The sequence below is a fragment of the Rhinatrema bivittatum genome, chromosome 7 (genome assembly GCF_901001135.1).
Source record: "Rhinatrema bivittatum chromosome 7, aRhiBiv1.1, whole genome shotgun sequence".
Lineage (NCBI taxonomy): Eukaryota > Metazoa > Chordata > Amphibia > Gymnophiona > Rhinatrematidae > Rhinatrema > Rhinatrema bivittatum.
The window spans coordinates 235080980-235105762 of record NC_042621.1 but is presented as its reverse complement, the minus strand read 5'-3'; the positions used below and the strand labels follow the sequence as shown (position 1 = coordinate 235105762).

The window sequence follows — 24783 nt, the reverse complement described above, 5'->3', positions numbered from 1 at the left end:
CGATGTTCCCAGGAGTCCCACGCATTCCCCAGCGATATCTTTGCCAGGCACCATGCCACCTGAGGAAGAACTGGTGATGCCTTGTCCCCCTCCTCAGTCCTGGCCTCAGTGGACTTTCAGGAGGAGCTGGACCGCAGGGTGCAGACTGCAGTGCTCAGAGTTCTTCAGAGCATTGAGCCGATCATGCCACAAGCCCCCATGTCAGTGCCGAAGCCTCCGCTGTCTATCCTAGCACCTCTGCTTGAGCGTCTGAATGTCCTTCCAACACAATCTGTGCCTGAGGTGCCTTCGATCCCCCAACGGCCACCGATACCCCCTTCTGGAGTTATCCCGATCATCGGATCCTCCGAGGAGGAAAACATGACCGGTGCCGCATTCCTGATGCCCTCAATGCCTGGGGAACAGTCGATTCCTACAGTGCCTGTGAGGCCTCCGAAGCCGTCAGAGCCCAGGGCTGATATCCCCCACAGGCCTCGCCCACGTCGTGCTGGCCCTAGTGAGAAGGAAGGGCCTTACAACCCATGGGGGGATGATTCCACTGAATCTTCCTCCAACTACTCAGACAACCCCCCTCTCCAAGCCTTCCCCTCCTGAAGAAAGGCGTCGGTGTCCCCCCCTTGAGGATCTTTCCTTCACGGAGTTTGTCAGGGCCATGGCTGAGGCTATCTCCTTCCAACTGCTCATGGGAGGAGGATGAGCGACACAAGATGCTGGAAGTTCTCCAGTTTGTCGACGCTCCTAAGGGGAGATCATGGCGGTTGCCATCCACAACATCTTCAAGAACCACCTCCTTCGGAAGTAGGAGATCCAGTCACCATCTCCCCTGTCAATAGGAAGGCTTGGTGCAGCAAGCCATGGAGTTCGAAAAGCAGCACCTTCCCCACCAGTCTGTTGTGTGGAGTCTGCCCTCAAGAAAGCCAGGCACTCTCATACTCTCGACTCTGCCCCTCCGGGGCGAGAACATAGGGAGCTCGATGCCTTGGGTGGCAAGATCTTCCAGGGCACTATGCTTATCACCCATATTGCCACCTACCAGTTGTACATGACTCAGAACAACCGGAAACTATGGAAGTGAGTCCAGGATCTTTCAGAGACCCTGCCGCAGCAGCTACAGGAGGCGCTCTCCACTATTGTCCTGCAGGGTTTAGAGGCTGGCAAGCATGAGGTGCATTCTACCTACAATGTCTTTGGAACTGTGGCTCGTGTAGCCACTGTGGGCATCAGTGCCCATAGGATAGCCTAACTCAGGGATTCTGGCCTCCGTCCAAATGTGCAGGAGAAGCTAGCTGACCTCCCCTGCACAGGTGACAACATCTTTGGGGATAAGGTCCGGGATGCAGTGGCCCAATTGAAGGACCACCAAGACACCCTTCAACAGCTCTCTGCTAGCACTTCTGACGCCCCTTCCTCTGCCAGGAAATCTTCCAGGCCCAGTTCCAGGAAGTCCTTTTAAAGGCATAGAAAATATTATCCTTTGGCCTCCCGAGCTTGCACGCTACGCACTAGCTCTAGAGGCCACCCTCGCCAACAATATGTGCCCAGCCAGCAGCCCCACAAGCCCCGGCTACTGGGATTTGATTGGCGGTGAGGGAGTATGAGTCAGCCAAGCATACCCCTGATGCCAGATTCCCCAGTAGGAGCCAGGCTTCTCAGCTTCACCCATCACTAGGAGGAGATCACTTTGGACCAATTGTTCATCAGGGGTACTGAATCATCTTCAGCCAGCTCCCAGGAACCACGCCCCCATGTCCATCATGCGGTTCATCCACTCAGCAGGACCTACTTTGGACAGAACCCTCTGCCTTCCTCGCAGCAGGAGCGGTAGAGCCTGTTCCTCACCCTCAGTGGGGCCGAGGGTTCTATTTGAAGTATTTCCTTATACCAAAGAGGAGCAGGGGCTTGCGCCCCATTGTCAACCTCAGGGCATTGAATAAATTTCTCTTAAGAGAAAAGTTCAAGATGGTCTCTCTGGGTACGCTGATACCCCTCCTCAGAATAGGAGACTGGCTCAGCTCCCTCCATCTCAAGGAGGCTTATGCTCCCAAAGTCATCTTCCCCGACCACAGAAAATATCTCCATTTTGTGGAGGGGAAGGTGCACTATCAATACAAGGTGTTGCCTTTCGGGCTAGATTCCACCCCTCGTGTCTTCACCAAATGCTTAGTGGTGGTGGCTGCATACCTCTGACATTGGGCAGTTCACGTCTTCCCATACCTAGACGACTGGTTGGTCAAAAGCAATTCCCGCAAGGGGGCCTTGAGTGCTCTGACCCTAACAGTACAGATGCTGCAATCCTTTGGGTTTGTGATCAGCTACCCCAAGTCTCAACTCTGCCATCTTCTCAACTGGACTTTATAGGAGCCAGGTTGGACACGGTACAGTCCAAGGCATTTTTGTCTCGTGACTGGATCTTGCCCTTACCTCGCTGGTGACCTTCGTACGCAGCAGCCAGCATGTGACTACATGCCTCCTGCTCAGCTTGTTGGGCCATATGGCGGCCTCAGTCCATTTTACCCCTCTCACCCACTTGCACATGTGAAGGGCACAGTGGACCTTGCAGGCACAGTGGCAACAAACCTCCCAGGACCTCGAGACTTCTCTCTCAGTCACAGAACCCTTGAGGGCATCTTTGTCCTGGTGGGAGAAAATCTCCAACCTGCAGCAAGGAATTCCCTTCCAAGCTGCTCTGCCTCAAGTGGAACTCACAACCAGTGCTTCTCCTCAGGGCTGGGGTGCCCATATGGACAACCTCCACACGCAGGGTCTCTGGACTGCCAACAAAGCCCACTGCCAGATAAACTTTCTGGAGCTCCGGGCAATTCGCTACACTCTGTGGGCATTCAGAGACCGTTTGTCCCACAAAGAAGTCCTGATTAGGATGGATAACCAGGTAGCAATGTGGTATATCATCAAACAGGGAGGCACGGAGTCGTTACTCCTCTGTTGTGAGGCGGTGCAGGTGTGGTCCTGGGCGCTCTCACAGGGGATGTCCCTGTGTGTGACATACCTGCGTGGGACTCTGAATATGCTGGCAGACCAGCTGAGCTGCTCCTTTCAGCTGCATGAATGGTCTCTCAAACAGAGGATGGTGGCCATGATCTTCCATCAGTGGGGTACCGTGGATGGTGGATCTCTTCACCTCCCTGTACAAGTACAAGGTGGACAGGTTCTGCTCCCTGTCACCGGGGAGCAGCCATCTGGCCCACGACGTTCTCCCTTCACTGGGGGAAGGGTGTGCTGTACGCATATCCTCCTCTCCCACTCCTCTTGAAGATCCTGCTGAAGCTTCAAAAGTACGGCGGGACCATGATCCTCGTGGCACTTTATTGGCCCCGACAGATCTGGTTCCCTCTCCTTTGGGATCTGTCGATCAGGGACCCCATTTGACTGGGGATTGCACCCGATATGATCACTCAGGACCAGGGCACCCTGCACCACCCGAACCTCCAGGCACTGGCCCTCACGGCATGGATGTTGAGCACATGATTCTCCAGCCCCTGAACCTGTCGACCAGTGTCTCCCAGGTCCTGGTGGCCTCTAGAAAGCCTTCCATCAAGAAGTCCTACAGTTTGAAATGGAGACAATTCTCCATCTAGTGTGTGGGACATGAACTGGATCCATTCACATGCCCCCTCCCCAATCTGTTGGACTACTTGTGGCATCTTTCAGAGTCTGGGCTTCAAACCAGCTTAGTCTGGGTCCACCTCAGCACAGTTGGCGCGCACCATCAAGGCATCACAGGTGCACCAATATCCATGTAGCCCTTGGTGGGTCATTTTATGAGGGGCTTACTTCAGTTGAAGCCCCCTCTTTGGCCACCTACTGCATCCTGGTTCCTTCACATTGTCTTGGAATGGCTCATGTGTCCGCCCTTTGAGCCCATGCATTGCTGCAATCTGAAATTCCTTACCTGAAAGTCATTTTCCTAGTGGTGATTACTTTGGCACATAGGGTCAATGAGCTTCAGACCCTAGTCACATACCAGCCATACACGAGTTTATTTCATGATTGTGTGGTCTTGTGTACACACCCTAAATTCCTGCCTAAGATAGTGACTGTTTTCTACATCAATCAGTCTATTGTTCTGCCCAGCTTCTTCCCAAACCTCATTCCCACCAAGGGGAATGGGCTCTTCATATCCTGGACTGCAGAAGGGCTCTGGCTTTCTACTTAGATCATACAGCTGAGCACCGACAGTCCACTCAGCTCTTTGTATTCTTTGATCCCAATAGGCTGGGCATGGCATGGGCAAGCAGACCTTATCCAACTAGCTGGCAGATTGTATCACCTTCTGCTACTCGCAAGCAGGCCTTCAGCTGACTGGCCGCATCAAAGCTCACTCTGTGTGGGCCACAGTGACATTGGTGCCTCATCTGCGAGCAGGTCACCTTCATCAAGATTTGTCGAGCCGCAACGTGGAGTTCCGTTCACATGTTTGCGGCTCACTACTGCATGTACAAAGATGGGCGATGGGACAGTGCATTTGGTCAGTTCGTCCTGCGCAATCTTTTCCATATCTGAACCCAACTCTTCCAGCCTAGTGCCCCTCATTGATGCTAGGCAGTATCCTGCCAACCAGCAGAGCCAAAGTTGTGTTGTGCCCGTTGGCACCTTGTTTGGCATCTGTTGGTCTCTCCTATTCATGGAGACAGCCTGGAGCTTGGTATTCACCCATATGTGAGGACTACTATCCTGCTTTTCCTTGGAGAAAGCACAGTTGCTTACCTGTAACAATATTCTCCTAGGACAGCAGGATGTTAGTCCTCAGAAATCCCGCCCGTCACCCCAAGGAGTTGGGTTCTCTGCATGATTTGTTGTTTTATTTTTTCTCACTCGTATTTTTCTCTATGTTACGAAACTGAAGGGGGTCCTCGTGTGGATAGCAGCATGCTGGGCATGCTCAGTGTGCTGTTCAAAGCTTCTAGAAACTTTGACAATAGTTTTCCGTGCCGGGCTCCATCGGATGGTGTCACCCACATGTGAGGAATAACATCCTGCTGTCCAAAGAGAACACCTGTTACAGGTAAGCAACTGGTAGATTGCTGCTAGCCTCTAATAAAGCTTGGATCACACTAATTCCAAAACCTGAAAGACCCTGAACAGCCAAGCTTCTATCACCCCATTTCTCTCCTTGATCAAGATGTTAAATTGTATACAAAGATTATTGCAAATAGATTTAAACAAATTTTACCTTTGTTTGTATCTGAAAATCAGGTTGGATTTGTCCAGGGTAGACATTCAATGATGAACGTGAGGAAAGTTCTGGCAGATATAGGATCTTTGCACACAACCAAAACTGAAACTTTGCTGATTAGTATAGATACTGAAAAGGCTTTTGATAGAGTTTCATGGAACTACTTGATGTATACTCTAGGCAAATTTGGTATATCAGGCCAATTAATAGATAGAATTAAAATACTTTATAATAATCCCAAGGCTGCATTTCTAGTAAATGATCTGAGGAATTTTCTGTGTCTAGAGGAACAAGACAAGGTTGTCCACTTTTTCCTTTGCTTTTTATTTTAACTTTAGAACCGGTGAGTAAATTGCTTAGTTCACCTGAATTTCAAGGTATTCTTATAGGTAAGGAGGAGATTAAGTTAACTCTATTTGCAGATGATATACTTGTATTTATTTCTAACCTTAAAAATTCTATTCAAGCAATTATGACAGTATTGGAGAACTCTGACAAATATTTTGCTTTCAAGTAAATGCAGATAAGTCAGTAGCCCTGGATCCAAGTGTGGCACTGGAAGAAGGATAGAGATTTTTTTTCCATTTCAGTGGGCTAAAGGATATATTAAATATTTGGGGGTTAACATTTCAAATGACTTGGTAGCAATTTATGATCAGGGATGTTAACTTTCAAAGGGGCGCACATTGACGCATGTGTGTTGGTATGCACCTAGGGCTGCGGCTGTTTTATAACAAATGTACGTATATTATAAAATAGCCTAGGCGTGCATATGTGTGCACCCTATTTAGTAACTGAGCGTGCACAGCCACGCACATCCAGATATGAGACGCACAAGTGGGGGAATTTTATAACTGGCACACATCCACACCGTGATCAGTTTCACCAGTTTGTCCAACAGTTCGCCCAGTCTAGAGCTTGCTCCTCCAAATCCAAATTACTTTGGCCTGCACTCCCTCCAATTGTCCCAAACCCTTTAAACCACTCAGGGATGCCTGTTTTTTGGGTGGGGGAGGTTTAAACGTACACCTCCTCCATAGCAGAAGTAAAGTTATCCGGCAGTGGACCTAGACGCACACCCAGGCGCATAAGTACTTGCGCGCACTTCTCTTGGTCCCATCCCGGAATGCCCACATCACACCCCTTTTTCATTCCAAGTGAAATATTTAGGTATCAGGAGATGAGTGCGCATGTTGGCAGCTTTTAAAATCGGGTGGACATGCACATGTCCTGCATGCACACACATCTCCCAATTTTGGTGCATGCCTGGCTTTTAAAATTCATCTTTTATTATTTTTCCTGGTATTAAGAACTTGGAAAATCTTTTAATGAGTTGGCAAAATCTTTCAGTATCATTCATAGGGCGAATAATGCTAATTTAATTGGTGGTGTTACCTAAATGGCTTTACCATTGATAATATGAAAGATTGAAATGCCAACAATTAATTAAGCTAAGCTATGTCTAAGTTTATTTGGAAAGGAAAGCAACCTAGGCTTCCAGTGAAAACTTAACATTGCCTTATAGTGAGGGAGACCTATCTGTTCCTGATATCAGAAATTATAACAAAACGTATCTGAGACATAATAGATATTGGATTTTGGGAATGTCAATATATAGTGCCACAATATTGAATGTCAAATGGTGAGTCATTTGTCTCTTAGCTATGTTATCCCCTACAAAGTAAAATATCATCTAGATTTAATAAAAAATTATTTATTGATTAAGTTGGTCAAATGGGATTGGTTTACAGCAAAGAAAATGGTAGGACTTTTTCCTAACTATTCAATTTTCTTGCCTCTGCAAGGTAATTCTGAATTTGAACCAAGATTTTCCAACAAAATATTTTGTAAATGGAGAAAGCATGGACTGATAGTGAAAGAATTTTTTCTCTTTAAATTGACAGATAATTTGTACACTTCAAGATCTGAAAAGTAAATTTAGTTTAGAAAATTGTGATTTTTTTTTTTGAGAGCTTTCCAAGATGGCGTCCTGAATAGATGTGGTTGCAGGAGGCTCCGATCTGATTCTATTCCTTACACCTATTTCTGCAGTGGCTATGCCCCATACAAAGCAAAAAGCTCTGGTCCGGTGTAGTGAAAGTACTTCCACGCCGTTGGAAACAACTCAACCCCGGATCAGGAGTTTCTTTGCAACCCTTCCCCCACCAACGCCGGGAGGCTGGGCCGCAGAGGTGGAACCCGAGGAGCGTGGGTTAACACCGCAGGCCGAAACATCATTGAGCCCCGGATCACCGAGGAGGACGACACCACCCGGTTATGGTGCAAGTATGAGTCAGCAGGATACCGCTGAGCCCTTGAGAGATCTTCGAGGAGAGCTAGAAGCGGCAGGGCATTCGAAAACATCCATTGGATTTACCATCGAAGAGCAAGCGCAACCAGAGCCCCGTGGAGGTAATGGAGGAGGGGGTCTGAATACCGCTGTAATGCTAGGTGCGCCAGGAACGGGAAATGGTGACGGAGAAGCACCATATGGGGGAAGGGAATGTGAAGACCGGTAAGTTTGCAAAAAAGTTATACTGCAGCCCAATGAAGAAATAACTCTCTCCTCTATATGGCTAGCACTTCAATCTCTTGAGAAGGCTATTATGGGGTTGACGAATGAGGTATGAGATGTGAAGAATAATGTGAAATAAAATGTAAATGAACTTGCAGTGCAAAAAGCAAAATTAGAAAAAACTGAGAACCAGATTGCTGCAATGGAGAAAATTCAGCTTAACTTAGTACAGAGTGAAAGTGAAACATCAATGAGATTGGGAAAGATTGAGAATAGCCTGAGGGCACATAACTTGAGATTCATAAACTTTCCAGTTTTTCGAAATATATCACCTGTGGATATATTTAAGTTGTATGCCTCCCAGGATTTTAAGATACCCAAGGAAGTTAAACCAGTTATTACTAAGGCGTATTATTTGTACCCCAATGTAACAGCTCAAGAAATATGGAAGAAAATGTATTACCGGATTTAACTACTCTACTGGAGTCCTCTCAAGAAATGGTAGTCTCACATCGGAGACCGCTATTGGTATCATTCGCCTTCTTAATGGACAAAAATAACGTTTTCAAACAATATTTTCGTAATAATCAAACTTTATTTTTTGGTCAAAAGATACGTTGTTATCCAGATATTGTAAAAAAACACAAGTAAGAAGGAAATTATTTCTTGCATTGAGAAAGGAAGTGCAACAAAAGGGAGCCTTTTTTAAATTATAGTTTCCATGTAAATGTTGTATTTCTTCTGGGGGGGCAGAGGTATGTGTTTTTTGAGCCGCCACAATTAAGAACCTTTTTGGACATGCATTCTCACCCTAGTTAAACATGATTGCTCCGGTGTATAAACAGATAGTATGTGTTGGGGTGTCTAATCAGGTAGCCTTATGTATTTGATGATATTTCTTGATGATTGTCGCTCTTTATTCTTAAGCTCTCCTGTAATTCCTTTATTGATATAAGTACAGGGTAAACTTATATTCTGATTAATTGTATTTCTTGTTAAATTTATTTCTACAACTGTATCTTAAAGATTTCCTAAACAAGTGGATGCTTGTATTTGTGTTTAAAAGCAATAAAGAAAAAAGGAAAAAAAAAAAAGAAAATTGTGATTTTTTTTTTTTTTGCCTTTCTACATGGTTAGATGTTTGAATTCAGTTTGGGGGATTAACAAAAAATTTGCATTCAGTTCCTTTGACCATTCAGTTATGCTCACTTTTTCAAACGGACTCGAGTAAATGCTTTTTTAAGATCAGGCCCTAAATCATTAGAACTCTTTAAACTGGGAATATCAGAAATTTTCCTAAAGAAAAATGTTAACCTTTTCCTTCAGAAGTGTCTTCTAATAACTAGAAAATACATATTGTGCAAATGGCTAGATGATATAGCACCTAATCAAATAAATGTGGAGAAATCAACTGCATCAGATGATTGTAATGGAATGTGTGTCTAGGCAAGATGGCAAACCATAGAGTTAGGACAAATGTCTGCAACTATGGCAACCCTATATTAGTTCTCTGCCAAATAAAACTCGCAATATGATCTTTGATACTTTTCTAATGAAAAATAAAATTAGCTAAATCTTTGGATCTAATTAATAATACTGATAGTTTATATTTAAATAAAAAGATTGTAATTTCTAAGTTCTTAATTATGGTAATGATTATCATTTACATTATTAAGAATTGTCAAAAAAATTGTGATATGTTGATATGTTACCCTTTTATTTCATTTTGGAGAATGATGGGAAGGGAAGAGAATTCATTTTCATTGCTGTTATACTAATATTTTTAATATTTTTTGAAATAGAACCTAAAGAATGAAGGAAATAATATTATAGTTAGAATAATTGTATAATTGTTATTAATTTATTTCTAATTATTGGAGCAAATATCGATACTGTATGTTACAAATTACCATGAGAAGGTAATGTAACAGTTGATTTTATATTTAAATACTAATAAAAATGATTGAACATAAAATAGATATATAAATAATGCATATCCCTGCATTAAAAAATTGTGCATTTACTAAAACATGTGCATACTTTTGGGGCAGTGATATGTAGTATTTTAGGAACTGGCTACTGCTGCACAGTTTAAAGAATGCAGGCATTAACTTTAGGTGCAGCTACTTATGCATGTATGTGCTGAGTTATACACACTATTTAAAATTACCCTTTCCCTGTTTTTAACCTTTTAGAAAACAAATTGCTGATTTTTTTTTTTTTTAAACAGACCCATTAAAACACTATTGTCTGTTTGATCCTGTATTCCTTTTTGGTACAATTTCAGTTTCTCATGTGTAGAAGGCACGGTTTCTTTAAATTGAAGCACTGTAATGAATCTCCACTGCTGCCTTTGGTTCTCCTAAGTTCAGTGAACACTGATTTGTATCTTGTTTGGATTGTGTCCATGCTGGCAAATATGGTGTTCCAATTTTGTTGTAATGTCATGTGATTAAAGCTTAAAATGTGGAAAACTTTAGATTCTAAGCTACAATGAAAGTTGTAAAAGAAAAACTAAAATGTGCTTTAGTATGAGGAGAAGTTGAAGTAATGATAAAATTCTTAAAGAAATTGGAATAGCTGACACCCTAGTCAGGCTTTTATTTCTAATCTCTATTATCTAAGCTTTTCTGTTGGCAAAACAAAAGAATTTATAAGTCCTTGAAGAAAGGTTTTAAATTTGTCGCTTATGACTTTGTAGTAAATAGACATTGTTGTTGCATGACTAAAGTATTCATAATTTAGAGAATTACATACCATTACATAATAGCATATCACAACTCCAGAAGTGGTCCATAACGGGGTTGCTTTGTTCCAAGACCAGCTTAAGTTCACATACCTTAAAGTCCTAAACTGAAATGAATATAGCTCGTATAATCGGTATTTCCTCAAGTTGTCTGGGGGACCAGGACACCCATCTGGCCACTGGGCATGTTCCCACTATCTTAGAATAAGAACATAAGAAATTGCCATACTAGGTCAGACCAAGGGTCCATCAAGCCCAGCATCCTGTTTCCAACAGAGGCCAAAACCAGGCCACAAGAACCTGGCAATTACCCAAACACTAAGAAGAACCCATGCTACTGATGCAATTAATAGCAGTGGCTATTCCCTAAGTATAATTGATTAATAGCCATTAATGGACTTCTCCTCCAAGAACTTATCCAAACCTTTTTTTAACCCAGCTACACTAACTGCACTAATCACCTCCTCTGGCAACAAATTCCAGAGCTTTATTGTGCGTTGAGAGAAAAAGAATTTTCTCCGATTAGTCTTAAATGTGTTACTTGCTAACTTCATGGAATGCCCCCTAGTCCTTCTATTATTCGAAAGTGTAAATAACCAAGTCACATCTACTCGTTCAAGACCTCTCATGATCTTAAAGACCTCTATCATATCCCCCCTCAGCCGTCTCTTCTCCAAGCTGAACAGCCCTAACCTCTTCAGCCTTTCCTCATAGGGGAGCTGTTCCATCCCCTTTATCATTTTGGTTGCCCTTCTCTGTACCTTCTCCATCGCAACTATATCTTTTTTGAGATGTGGCGACCAGAATTGTACACAGTATTCAAGGTGCAGTCTCACCATGGAGCGATACAGAAGCATTATGACATTTTCCGTTCTATTAACCATTCCCTTCCTAATAATTCCTAACATTCTATTTGCTTTTTTGACTGCTGCAGCACACTGAGCCGACGATTTTAAAGTATTATCTACTATGATGCCTAGATCTTTTTCCTGGGTGGTAGCTCCTAATATGGAACCTAACATCGTGTAACTACAGCAAGGGTTATTTTTCCCTATATGCAACATCTTGCACTTGTCCACATTAAATTTCATCTGCCATTTGGATGCCCAATCTTCCAGTCTTGCAAGGTCCTCCTGTAATGTATCACAGTCTGCTTGTGATTTAACTACTCTGAATAATTTTGTATCATCCGCAAATTTGATAACCTCACTCGTCGTATTCCTTTCCAGATCATTTATATATATATATTGAAAAGCACTGGTCCAAGTACAGATCCCTGAGGCACTCCACTGTTTACCCTTTTCCACTGAGAAAATTGACCATTTAATCCTACTCTCTGTTTCCTGTCTTTTAACCAGTTTGTAATCCACGAACGGACATCGCCTCCTATCCCATGACTTTTTAGTTTTCGTAGAAGCCTCTCATGAGGGACTTTGTCAAACGCCTTCTGAAAATCCAAATACACAACATCTACCGGTTCACCTTTATCCACATGTTTATTAACCCCTTCAAAAAAAATGAAGCAGAATTGTTAGGCAAGACTTCCCTTGGGTAAATCCATGTTGACTGTGTCCCATTAAATCATGTCTTTCTATATGCTCTATGATTTTGATCTTGAGTATAGTTTCCACTATTTTTCCCGGCACTAAAGTCAGGCTCACTGGTCTATAGTTACCCGGATCGCCCCTGGAGCCTTTTTTAAATATTGGGGTTACATTGGCCACCCTCCAGTCTTCAGGTACAATAGATGATTTTAATGATAGGTTACAAATTTTAACTAACAGATCAGAAATTTCATTTTTGTGAATGAGAACTGTGCAGTTGAAATTGCAAGAGAGTTGGAGCACATCAAGCAGCTAGGCATCTGTCTGTTTCCCCACACAGGTTAGAAGGAACAGTGAGTTATGTTTCATTTCAATTGTATCCCCAGGTATGTATACTCTCCATAATCCAAATTTAATTTAAAAACTGATAAAACTGCATTACTAGGAGACTAGTGACTCAGTGGCCATGCTGGCTTCTGCTCCCCTGGCAAGGATTCTGCCCCCTGGGCCATCCGGGATTGGGAATGCTACAGAGGGAGACGTGATAGCAGCCTGGTAGGTGAAGGGGGGTCCCAATCATAGTTGCCTCTAAGCTTAAGCACCTGAGCAGTTGTTCATACATTGTGGAGCCTCACTCACAGGTTTTACATGGTCATTCACATACATTTTTCCTTGTGCTATATACAGAAATGCAGAGCTAATACTGGCGCTCAAAAATTGTTGGTTTAAAAAAATTGTTGCTCACACAAGAAAAAAAATTGCACACACCTAGTCACTCCTTGGAAGGAGCATTGATCCCAATTGTGCCAGTCTAAAAGAACAACACTAGCTGAAGGCTTAACAAAAAAGTGTATTTTTCTGATGATCTAAAGAGAGGGAGCATGCTGGTATATTACTTCTGTGAGATCTTGGAAGTACTGGGTACTCCTGACGTTTCCACAAATGATAGAAGTATTATATTTTATAGTAAATCATACCCTCGCATGCCATCATACTGTACCTACTGTGTAAAATACTTTCCTATGGCTCAGTGGCAATGCTGTTTTTTTGCTATGTGGAGGACCTGGGTTTGATTTCCAGCTCTGATCTTCTGTTTTCTGGGCCAGCCAGGATACTGTGGATGCTGGAGGGAAGAAGGCAACGGGAACACAGAGAGGGTAATATTCAGCAGCCTGTGTATGGTTAAAGACTGTGGGTACAAAATACCCTCAGACTTATTTTCAAAGCAGACTTGTATACGTAAATCCACTTTGAAAATTCTTAAAGGTGAATTTTAAAAGCCTCAACCAAAAATCAACTAGCTAATATTATTGAGGCCCCTGGGTAAATCATGTGATTTCGAAGTTGTTGTCTTAATTATCTTAGTTAAAATTCTAATTTTTATTCAAAACATTTTTGCTAAAAATATTTTTGTTTGTATTTAATGTTTTAGATAATTTTTAATATATTTATATAAGGAGAAGATTAGACCTCAGCACCGGCAAAATAATTCTGTCAAAAAGCAGAAAATTGTTTAAAGCCGTGTTGGTACAATCATTGGTCTAAAGTCTACTCCTATTGTTCTCTATTTTCTATAAAATAAGTGTCATATAGACTACAGTGTCCTTGTAATCGGAAAGATTTTTTTATATATATGACAGATTTTAAAAGCTGGCCAGATACATGCATGCTTGATGCTGTGGGCACAAATGAAAAGTTTAAAAATAGGGGCATGGCATGGGTATTCTGGGACCAATCGCACATACACATTACATGGAACCTCTGATTGTGACTCATTTGGGGTAATATATGTCATCATTTGCCCCTGCAAGAAATTATACGTGGGTAAAACAACACGCAGCATAAAAACTAAGATCATTGAACACAGATCCAATATCAATACTATGAGAGAGAGTGCTCCATTAGTTTCACATTGGTCAGAAATGTCCCATACTGTGGCCGACCTTTATTTTTTTGTGATTGATGTCATCACTCCCCCAGCAAGAGGAGGGGATTTTCCCTTGACCCTCTTGAGGCGGGAGCAAAAATGGATTTTTCTTCTGAACACTGTTTCCCCATATGGGCTCAAAACTGAGATGGAGTGGAATCATTTTTTGTGATCAATACAGCGATTTAGTTCCCTATGGTTGATTCGTGTAGGTTTCCTGCTGATTATATGGTTCCCTTAACAGCTAGATAGATAGGAATCAGTTGTGGGCTGCAGCGCGATTGGCGCTTCTTAGACGCGAGCGGGGGTTCCCCTGTTACAGTCTCCTTATAAGGTGAATGACGTCAGCATGTCAGGCTGATGCTGATTGGGTAGGGTGTCTGGTTAGCCATTGGTGCGGATGTTTTCATGCCAATACACAGCGTTTAATGTTCTGGGGATTAGATAGGTCGGGTGCACTCCTTCGCAAAAGTATGCTGTTTTGACACAGGTATGTTGATAATATATATTCACACTAGTATAGCATGTGCACTACCAGCTGTATTCGTCTGTCGTCTATTCCCTTGGTTCCTGGTTGTCATTTATTTTCGTGCATTACAGATTGTCGTTGTTGAAATTAATCCCCCCCGAAGCAGCCGGACTGGCGAAACATGGGTCCGTGTTTAGGGCTTTCATGCAAGATTCTGTGTTTAAATTGAGGAGTTGCCTGAATAAGCTTACAACTGTTACAGAAAAAGCCTGACCAGGAATTGAACTTATTCTTGCGCTTGTCGTGGATGTTGGATATACTTTGAGTGCAAGTGGTGCTCCAGTGGTTTTCTGGACTATTCTGGGATTTAACCATGAAATTATTGCAGAGATATTTAGGCCACGCCGGGGTCCTCAGCCGCTTAACTTTAATTCTGCTATGGATGAGATGTAAGTAGTAAAACAAAAAAATGCAGGCACATCAGCAGGGTTTTATAGGATAGGCCTAACAAGGGGAAAGGCAGGCTATTAAACTAGGGGTTTTGGAGGTCCTAGCCCTTAACTGGGTGAACTGGGAAAGCTGGCAATGGCACATAGCTTTTAAAATTCCCCCACTTAGGCGGTAGAAGTGGCATTTGCGCACACGTTCACGTGTGTTTAAAATTGTGCATACGGTCAAGCTATTTTATAACATGTGCATGTTATAAAATGGTCACGTTTCTGGGTGCAGGCCGAAAAACGCACTTGCCGCATTGAAAGTTACCATCCCTAGTTACGCTTGTATTCATGTCAAGATACACCCAGAAAGTTAGAATTCCTTTCAAGCAGGTCTAACTTTCTGCATGTACAATTACAAGTAAATTTTCAAAGGGCCGCGTGTGTAAAAATACAGGGGTTGTGCGCATAGCTTGGCCTTGCGCACATTTTAGAACAGGACCAGCCACGCACGTAACCCCCGTTACACGCAGAAATGCTGGGCCCTCCAAAAGGGGCTGAGCGGGGTAGAGCGGGACAGAGGCCGGCTGGGACAGCGGCCATTAGCCACTGTCCCAGGGAAGAGAGCGCTGGCAACCAGCTGGCACGCGGAAAATCCTTATTTATTTATTTAAAAGTGTTTGTATACTGCTTTTACAATTGGAAACAGTTAATTTTAAAAACATACATAATCTGTATAAAACAATAAAACAACAAATAAGCATGACTGAATACATAACAAAAACAAAACTCTGAGACAGGAGTTATACGAACACAGTGCCTTGAAGATAAAGAGGTAGCAGGGTAGAGGGGGTAAGGAGTAAATAAAGATTGGACTAAAAACTGGGAAGCAGGAGATATTTATGATCACGTTCTGGAGAGGGAGTTAAATGCTTTTTCTGGAATAGGTGGGTTTTTACGAGCAGTAAGTAGTGAAATAAAAAAATTTGGGGTAGCTAGGTAGGGGTTAGAATGCATTTGTGCGGTTTTGAAAATTGACCCCTATGTGCACAAGTTTGAATATTGAAAGAATGCTTGTAAATCTTTTCCCTGTACCAACTCTCCTTCCCCTCAGAATACCTACCACAAGTTCAGGGTAAAGTATTTGCATAATCAAGTTACAAGCATGCCTTTTCCTGTACACACACCCCCTCCCACAGATACAGTTGTGCTTATAAGTTTACATACCCCTGGCAGAATTTGTAAGATATGTAACATTTTAAGTGAACAGACAAAACATGTATGTTATTTTTAAGGTGTTTCAAATTAAACTATTATGCATCACAGAATAGCAGAATCATTAAACAAACCATAACAATAAGGGAAATAATAAAATGGTCCTGTTGAAAAGTTTGCATACCCTTAATTCTTAATATTGTGTATTGCCCCCTTTTGCATGAATGACAGCTTGCAGTCTTTTGTGATAGTTCTGAATGAGGCCCTTTATTTTCTCATGTGGTAAAGCTGCCCCCATTCCTCTTGGCAAAAAGCCTCCAGATCCTGTAAATTCTTTGGTTAATCAGCATGAACTGCATGTCTGAGTTCTCCCCAAAGTGGCTCAGTGATATTGAGGTCAGGAGACTGTGATGGCCACTCCAGAACCTTCTCTCTCTTCTGTTGCAGCCAATGAAGGGTCGTTTTAGCCTGCTATGCTATCAGCTGAGCAACATTGGGATTGATGGCAGTGTTCACAAATGGGTTCTTTTCCTTTCTAACAGAACATTCCAAGTCAAATTGGGCAATTTTATATCTGATGCTTTCCATATTGATACAGGTGTACCTCAAGGCTCAGCCCTCTCGGCAACACTCTTCAATACTTATATGCTCCTACTGTGTAAATTACTTGCAGACTTAGGAATTACATTCTTATTGTACGCTGACAACATACAGTTCTATATCCCATTCTCCAAATCATTGAAGAATACAGGATCCACACTTTCAACCTATATGAAAACAATACAGCAGGAGCTATCAAAACTCAAACTAACATTAAACCCTAAAAAGACTGAAGTAATTTGGTTAAGTTGAAACACTTTGATAGTTAAAACACCAGCTCTGGACCTGGGTAACTTTCAAATTACTCCCTCAAATCAAGTACGGGATTTAGGTATCCAGCTAGATGAGAACCTTACTATGAAAAAGCACATCAATAAATTAATAAATACAGGCTACACCAAGTTGCGTATATTACATTGGTTAAAATCACTACTAAACTTTGAGAACTTCCGTACTGTATTGCAAGCTCTAATCTTCTCAAACCTAGACAACTGTAACTTCTTACTACTCGGTCTTCCCACAAATATTATAAAACCATTACAAAAACCATTACTACAAAATGCATCTGCAAGACTTTTGTTAGGAACAAGGAAATTTGATCACATTACACCCACACTGATTTCTCTACACTAGCTGCCAGTGCAATCACAAATCTATTTTAAAGTATTAACGTTAATATTCAAAATCATTCATTCCATAACACCGGAATGATCGGCATGACATTACAACCGTACACACCTCAGCGAACACTAACATCTTAAAATAAAGGACTATTGACTGTTCCTACAATACGGAGCACACATCTGTCGCAAGTAAGAAATCATGTGTTTTCCATTGCTGGCCCAAAACTTTGGAATTCACTACCTTAAATGCAATGTTTGATACCAGATAGAAAGAGATTTAAATGTGAGCTAAAAACATGGCTATTCAAAAATGCATACAACCTAACTTAAAATAATCAGAATGCAGAGAACAACAATAATAAGAGAGACAAAAGAAATCAATTGAAGCATGAGGTATAAATTTAATTTTTGAATGTAAGAACCTCAACACAGCATACTAACTGTTATGTGAAATCTGTTGTATTATATGTTCTGTACTTCTCGCCTTATGTCCTAAATCTTTAGTTTATATGTAACAGAACATTTAATTTGATGCCTATTGATGAATACTACCTCTTTAACCCATCTTTATTTGTTGATACATAGCTATGAATGTTACTTTTGTAAACTGTTGTGATATTTACATGGAACGACTATATTTAAAAATATCAAAATAAATAAAGTTCAGTTTTGGTCTCATCACTCCAAATTATTTTGACCTAAAGGTTTTGAGGCTTCTTAAGTGCTGTTTGGTGTATTGTAAGCGGGCTATTTTGTGGCATTGGTGCAGTAGTGGATTTTTTCTGGCAACTCTATCACACAGCCCATTTTTGTTAAAGTAGCTCCTTATTGTGCATGCTGAAATGCCTACACCACTTTGTTTCAGAGAAGCCTGTATTGTAGTAGAAGTTGTTTGTAGGTTTTTCTTTGCATCCTGACAATGTTTCCTGGCAGGTATCTAAAATCTTTCTTGGTCTACCTTGGTATTAACAGAACCCATAATTTTCCACTTCTTGATCAGAGTTTGAACAGTATTGATTGGCATTTTCAAATCTTTGAACATCTTTTTATATCCTTGTCCTGATTTATAAAGTTGAACTGCTTTTCCTCATAGATCATTTGACAGTTATTTTGCTTTCCCCATGCTTCAGTAGCCACTAGAGTCAGTAAAGCCCTGGATGAAATGCATAAGGGTTTCTCAAGAGCTAAGAAACTCATTGACTTTTTATACAGATACTTAGAGGGCACTTAGAGAAGATAAGGCCATTGTGGAAAGATTAAACAATTTCTTTGCTCCAGTATATACTAAAGAGGATATTGGAGAGATACCCATTCCAGAGAAGGTTTTCATGGGTGATGATTCAGATCGACTGAACCAAATCATGGTGAACCTGGAAGATGTGTGATAGGCCTGATTGACAAACTGAAGAGTAGTAAATCACCTGGATCAGATGGTATACACCCCAGGGTTCTCAAAGAACTAAAAAATCTAATTTCAGACCTATTAGTAAAAATTTCTAACCTATCATTAAAATCATCCGATGTACCTGAAGATTGGAAGATGGCCAGTGTAACCCCTATATTTAAAAAAGGATCCAAAGGGTGATCCAGGAAACTGGTGATCCTGACTTCAGTGCCAATAAAAATTGCAGAAACTGTTATAAAGAATAAAATCACAAAACATTTAGATAGACATGGTTTGATGGGACACAACCAGCATGGATTTACGCAAGGCAAGTTTTGCCTCACAAATCTCCTGCATTTTTTTGAAAGGGTGAATACACATGTGGAAAAAGTTGAACCAGTAGATGTGGTGTATTTGGATTTTCAGAAGGTGTTTGATAAAGTCTCGCATGAGAGGCTTCTAAGAAAACTAAAAAGTCATAGGATAGCAGGTGATGTCCTTTTGTGGATTGCAAGTTGGTTAAAAGACAAATCAGAGAGTAGGATTAAATGGTTAGTTTTCACAGTGGAAAAAGATAAACAGTGGAGTGCCTCAGGGATCTGTACTTGGACCAGTGCTTTTTAATATATTTATAAATGATCTGGAAAGAGGTACGACGAGTGAGGTGATCAAATTTGCGGATGACACAAAATTATGCAGAGTAGTTAAATCTCAAGCGGATTGTGATGAATTGCAGGAGGATCTTGCGAGACTGGAAGACTGGGCTTCCAAATGGCAGGTGAAATTTAACGTGGACAATTGCAAAGTGATGCATATAGGGAAAAATAACCCTTGCTATAAGAACATAAGAAAATGCCATACTGGGTCAGACCAAGGGTCCATCAAGCCCAGCATCCTGCTTCCAACAGTGGCCAATCCAGGCCACAAGAACCTGGCAAGTACCCAAAAACTAAATCTATTCCATGTTACCATTGCTAATGGCAGTGGCTATTCTCTAGGTGAACTTAATAGCACATAATGGACTTCTCCTCCAAGAACTTATCCAATCCTTTTTTATACACAGCTACACTAACTGCACTAACCACATCCTCTGGCAACAAATTCCAGAGTTTAATTGTGCGTTGAGTGAAAAAGAACTTTCTCCGATTAGTCTTAAATGTGCCACATGCTAACTTCATGGAATGCCCCCTAGTCTTTCTATTATCCGAAAGAGTAAATAACTGATTCACATCTACCCATTCTAGACCTCTCATGATTAACATAGTTACACAATGTTAGGTTCTATCTTAGGAATTACCACCCAGGAAAGAGATCTAGGCATCATAGTGGATAATATGGACCCTGAAATCAATCTAAAACAGCACATATCACTAAAAGTAAAGGAAGGATACGCAAAACTCATGGTACTCAGAAAACTAAAACCACTACTAACTCAAAATGATTTCCGAACAATTCTACAAGCACTAATTTTCTCCAGCATGGATTACTGTAATGCCCTGCTGCTAGGACTACCAATTACTACGTTAAGACCACTTCAAATACTTCAGAAACCAGCAGCTAGAATACTAACCGGAAAAAGGAGGAGGGACCACATAACCGAAACCCTAGCGGAACTACATTGGTTACCGATTGAACACAGAATTAAATACAAAACCCTATGTACCATCCACAAACTAATTTATGATGAGAAATCAGACTGTCTAAACACAGCATTACGGGTACACATCCCACACAGAAATCTTCAATCAGCAAATAAAGCACTCCTAACCATCCCTTCAGTTAAAACAGCAAGACTAACCCAAGTGAGGGAAAGGGCCTTATCATTAGCAGGACCCACACTTTGGAACACAATGCCTCCAGAGATCAGATTACAAAGTGATCTCAAGGCATTTAAGAAAAGTTTAAAAACATGGCTTTTTAAACAGGCATTTTACAAGGAGACGGGAGAATAGAAATTATTCAGGAATAAGCAGATAAACACCGACACACAGTACTTATGACAATACAGTAGAGTAGTCTATGATCCCCACATCACATCTAGCATATTGATAACACTATGTATAATAAATTTACCCATAAAAGTACTTTCAGTACACTCGGTCATGACCCACTTCTCTAAAAATTATTTTGGCTAATGATATATTGTAACCGAACCTTTGACGGCACCTGTTAGAATGTACTATAATACACTTTTACTTACATTAAATATGTGCCTACATGTAAACCGTTGCGATGGTATATAACTTAGCGACGGTATAGAAAAGATTTTAAATAAATAAATAAATAAAATAATACATTGAAATCATCGGGCCACTGTGCTGTGACAATCAAAAAAGCAAACAATGTTAGGAATTATTAAGAAGGAAAGAAAAATAAAACGGAGGGTGTCATAATGCCTCTGTATCACTCCATGGTGAGACTGCACTTTGAATACTGTGTGCAGTTTTGGTCACTGCATCTAAAAATGATATAGCTGTACTGGAGAAAGTGCAGAGAAGGACGATCAAAATGACAAGGGGCATGGAACGTCTGCCCTCTGAGGAAAGGCTAAAGAAGTTAGAGCTGTTCATTTTGGAGAAGACATGACTGAGGGGGAATATGATAGAAGTCTACAAAAATCATGGAAGAACTTGAACAAGTTGTTATAAATCAGTTGTTTACTCTCTCAGATAATAGAATGACCAGGGTACACTCCATGAAGTTAGCAAGAGGCTCATTTAAAACAAAATTCTTTTTCACTCAGTGCATAGGTAAGTGCTGGAATTCATTGCCAGAGGATGTGGTTGCAGCAGTTAGTGTAACTGAGTTTAAAAAAGGTTTGAATAAGTTCCTAGAGGATAAATCCATAAACTACTATGACGGTAATTAATAAGCAGTAGTAGCTTGTGATCGAACTATTGTTTGGGTACTTGCCAGGTACTTGTGACATTGATTGGCCACTGTTGGAAATAGGATACTGGGCTTGATGGGCCCTTGGTCTGATCCAGTATGTTCTTATGTAACTAATTGCTTGTTTGATAGTTTAATAGTATGATAAATCAGCTTTCATGGCGAAACAATAGTTTTAACTTTTTGAAGCCTTGGCGATTGGCAGTATTGCTCACAAATTTCCAACTTATGCTAATTAAATCCTTTTTTATTTCTATTGTCATGTGTCCAAAGAGCAAACTACAAGACCTTTATATTGGACTTGGTCAGTGCTAGGGATCCGTTGCTTCTATCTGTGGGGGGGGGGGGGTTGCGCCAATCCTTTTGCAGTGGACCCAATGATGTTCGTAGGAATTCACTGCATTTTAGCAGCCAGCACTGTCCTGTATATATGAGCAGCACCGCATATAACTGGGGCTCCTGTGCTGAGGCTGCCTACTGCCTTTCCTCGGAGAGGCCTGGTACATGGCTCATGTGGGAAGAAAGCCCACCAAACCCATGGATGGGACTCTTGCCCATATGGTGGCCCTGCGGGTTGCTATCTTGGTTGGGGGGGCTGGGCCACCAGGTTGTTTTACCCCTTACACTGCCCATTGGCCCACACCAGCTCTGGCCACCCCTCATTTTCTTCCATGAATTAGAGGCTGCAGCCCTGTTGATTGGAGATCTGGGGGTGCAGAGTTTTGTGAGCTGAGGATAAGAAGTATGGGAGGCATCTGGCCCAGCCTCTGCCGCCTCCTTCCTGGGCCTTAAATGTTGGAACTGATCAGTGAAATTGAAGGCAAACAGAGGTAGAGAAGTGGTCTGCATGGCTCAGTGGGTTTTTCCACTGCCTCTTCTTTCCTGGAAGTGTGCTTATTTCTAGCAGCACTTAGCCTGACTAGTGTCTTTGGGGTGGCCTTACCACAGCAGATCCCATGGGCTGCCAGGAAGAGGTAAACTGTTTGGGTGGATGAGAACGAGCTCCCCCTCTCCCCCCATATTCTGGTGCCAGTAACTGGTTTGCTGCTGTCATTTCTGGCCGGGGGGGGGGAGCAGGGATGCAGCCAGAAGTGGATTGGGCTGTCGGGACTCCAGGAGGAGGTGTCTTTGAGTAGGCACCTTGGCCTATCTAATCTGGGTGCTGCTTCTTTGTCCCTGGTGCAGCTTGTTTGGACTTTTGGCTCCCTTGTCCCCCTGCTACACACACATACATACCAGTTCCCCAAAAAATAAATAAATGAAAAGAATGGATGCCTTTGGGGACATTTGTGACCACGATTGACCAATATCTGAGGCAGCAGGCTGGGCTTGATGGACCTTTAATTTAATGCAGTATGGCATTTCTTGTGTGGATGACTGTATGGAGGGAGGTGTAAGCTGGCTTTTTCACGTACAAGTATGTGTGATTTCTTTTTTGTAAAGATATTTTTGGAGAAGGAATGGTCTTTTCTGTCTTATAGATATTTTCAATTATTTCATGAGGAACATCCTTAAAATATTAGTAAAGCTATTATTGGTAGCCATTCTTGAGCCATCCTCATGTGACCCATGGCTGGACCTTGTTTGAATGCCCCAGTGTATTGAAATGTATGTATCTGTGTCTGTATATATAGATATGAATATATATAGATAGATAGATAGATATAGATAGATGTGTGTATATATATTTGAGGGTGAATGATAATGGCAGGAGAGCCCCCACTCTCTCCTCCCTTTTACAGCCCAGTAAGACTGTAGTACACCCAGTGACATAGGGATAGTTTCTGTGTATTAGAAATCTGAAAATCACAGGTTTTAATCATAGGTTGGCTGACAGAGAGGAGGAGTCTCCAGGGCTGGGGTGCTCTCTCAACAACGGCTCCAAGCACAGACAACTGTATCCCTTCTCATGGCGGTGTAGCTGGGTGGGGATAACCTCCAAGTGGCAGTGCCCTCCAAGGCAGCGATACCTGGAAGAACCCTCGAGTTGAGTTTGGAGGAATCAGAAGGAAGAATGTGGGTGAAATGGGTAGGTGCTCCAGTTGGAGCAGCTTTCGCCTGAACTTTCCAACTTCAGGAGCATGTGGTACTTTTAGCAGGGTTCTCTTTTTTGTGAGATGTACTGCTCAGTGTGCTTCATCTGCAGTAAAGAGTGAGTCTGGCAGTATAGTAGGGCTCTGTGAACTCCTTGATCAAGAGATGATAGCTCTGCAGTGACTAGAGGGCTAGATAGTGCTGAAGGGTACCCCATTAGCTGTTTCCTGTATGTGCATACTTCCTCCCTGCTTGAGGGGCAGATGAGTCAGAGGGATAAATGATGGACTTAAGGATGCCCAAGCTGCCTCAGTGGGAGAATATTGCACAATATATCCTCTAGGTTGCGTCATTTGCCAGATTGGCAACTTTTGTCACTAGAGTGGATTCTTCACAGATATAAGCACCGGAGGTCATAGCTAGGCATGTTCAGCAGACACATTGCTAGGCTAGGACAAAGCCTTTGAAGAACGGATGGCTGACACCTCCTTCAGGATTCTGGATTTCATATTGTTAAATAGAGACTCACACGCCTGACCTCTGGGACATTAACAGGGCAGGATTGGATTACAGACCATTGGGAGGTTTCATTAAGGATTTGTAGTGTTCTCAATTTATGTGGACCTTTTCCAAGCTTACAAGCATTAGCCTGCGAATTGCATGCACTGCTGGAAAGGGAAAAGCCGAAGGGACCGGGTGATTACTGCATATCCTTTGATATTTTCCTTGACTCTAGGAGTTAGAATGGCAGTACTGCAGACTGACAGGCCTGCGAACTGGCCAACATGATCCACAAGACCCAAATTGCAAACAAGATCACCCCTACGATAGTTATTCTCGCTCAGTGGACCTCTGTTTGCATGAAAAGTTATACCCATGAGCATTCCCCTAGTTAGCACTTACATAGTTTGTGGTAACATACAACTTGCTTTGAATTCAAATGGTCATGCAAGTACCATTTGGCCAGTGGACTTAGCCAGTTAAGGAATATTCAGTCAGAGGCAATTGGTATGGTTTTTTTATTGCATTCCCCACCTCTGACTGCCATCAACCTGAATAGTTCTCAGGCATTCTTGGGGAATATGTTTAGGCTATGATGCAAATAATCATGGTGTCCAGTCACATGGTCAGCAGACGGGTTGTTTTCTGGATGGCCTGGGATTTGGAGCACCATTCAAGTAACTGGGGATAGTAATCTGGCATGATGAC

At 42.1% G+C, this 24783-nt stretch overlaps 1 protein-coding gene across 4 annotated transcripts in view; it reads left to right on the top strand.

Annotated features, from left to right (window-relative positions):
* The window catches only part of INPP5A (inositol polyphosphate-5-phosphatase A), a 1124564-nt gene that overhangs the window by 960205 nt on the left and 139576 nt on the right, over positions 1–24783 (top strand). The gene's annotated exons all lie outside the window — the stretch shown is intronic.